Here is a 1,923-nt window from a genome sequence, read left to right on the forward strand (position 1 = left end):
TTTCATCAGTTTGGAGTCTAGACAGAATTTTTTGAGAAAAAAACACCAGGATAGAACTCAATTCTTGTGGAAATCAATCAGAATTCGTTTAGAAACAAACATGATCGCATTAGGATTGAAACCTAATCGATATGAGGATCCAAATAGGACTCGATTTAGGACCCAAAACATACCTAGTATCGAAGATGCATTTATAAATCTAAAATACAGTGTATAGTAGTACAAATAGATCACAAGCAATGCAACATGGCGTCCATTTCTTTCATTTCGAGTATATACTAATTTTTGTTTCATCTATTATGTCTGTGTCTGCTATAATTTGCTGTAATCTACTGTATTGTTTGCACCTCGATGTGGCAAACTCGAAGTATATAATAATGTAGGGTAAAGTTTGAAAACGTAGGATAGTCGAATCTTAATCGCATAATTGAGGTAACACGATCGATGGATAAACGGAGGATTAAATTAGAGCTGGTTAAACAATTTGAATTATAGAGATGCAACAGCATGAATGTGTGGTGTCTACTAGGAGGAGAAGATAAGGATCCGAGGCTGGCGAAATTCCTGCTACGGTGGAACACGTATGCAGCTAACAAAAGTGCGAATTCTCATAGAGATTGAATTAACTTGGTAGGAACATAGCTTTTTCCCACGTCTAAGACTGGCTGTTTTCGCGTGTTGGAAAACGTGCGACAGCGATCGCTAAGCCTCAGATGCACCACCAAGATAAACGTTCTTCCTGCTTCTTAACAAACTCGGTGTTAACAGTCGTCTGGGATCAGGATGTAAACGCTGATATAAACGCTACTTATGTAAATTTTTCGTCGTACATGGTCTCCCTCAAAATTATTATCGTATTATTCATTGTAATTGAGATTATTATATAAAATGTACATATCATATACATGCAATTACTTATAAAAGTATCCAAATGTTTCTTTGAACTTTTGACAAATGAACTATTCACTCAAATTTTCAATAATATCGCATTTGAAGTAATATGCAAGTTTTGGAAACGTGTATATAAAATTGCAAAAAGAAAATTCGATGGTTATTAAGGAATTCGAAGAACATTAGATGCAAACGTTTTATTTATGGGGATTGATAGAAGTATTTAAAGGTGTAGAAATGGAGGATGTAAATTGTAATTACATAACTGCAAAAGTGGTTTGATTAATCAGGTGTCTAAACTTGGTCTAAAAATTTTGATCTTGAAAGAATGAGAAAAGTAAAGGAAAATAATGTAGTTATTCTTTTGGTTATTGGCTAATTTATTGTTGAATTTATTATAGTTTAGGGTCCCAAATTATACTTGTATTTAATATATTATTAACCCTTTCACGAATACGGTTGTATATATATGGAGAAAAAAAGTTCAAGATTATATCAGTAAAATTAGGATGTAATTCAACGATGTATACGATATTTGCGATAAACGTTTATTGTAGATACGAGCCGTGGTGGCGCTAGTGAGTTAAATGGAAAATCGGTTTAAGACTATTGAAACGCTTGCTCGTGAAACGGTTAAATTTCATATTTATTTACTTATATTTAATATGTTCCAATAAGTTTTAACTTTTATTTTATATATATAACAGATTTTCTTTAAAAATTAATTTGATTGTGGCTATTCTCGTATTAAGAAATATGTGTTATGTCTCAACGAAATATTTCATTTTCTAACGAAGCTCTAATGAACTCTTATTAACACTAATTTAGTAAAGGCACGTTGACATTGAATGTTCCATGAATTTTTCAATATGTGTCAAATTTTTTAAAGTTTTACATTTTTAATGCACACATCTTACCTGGGATTCGGTATTATTTTGAAAATTCGAGTGCAACGTGAACATTTCGTCTGTTCAAAATTCGATACCAGAACTGTTCGTATACTTTCGTGGGTGACTGTACGCATTTCAGCAG

The sequence above is a fragment of the Eufriesea mexicana genome, unplaced genomic scaffold (genome assembly GCF_001483705.2).
Source record: "Eufriesea mexicana isolate 0111107269 unplaced genomic scaffold, ASM148370v2 scaffold1803, whole genome shotgun sequence".
Taxonomy (NCBI): Eukaryota; Metazoa; Arthropoda; class Insecta; order Hymenoptera; family Apidae; genus Eufriesea; species Eufriesea mexicana.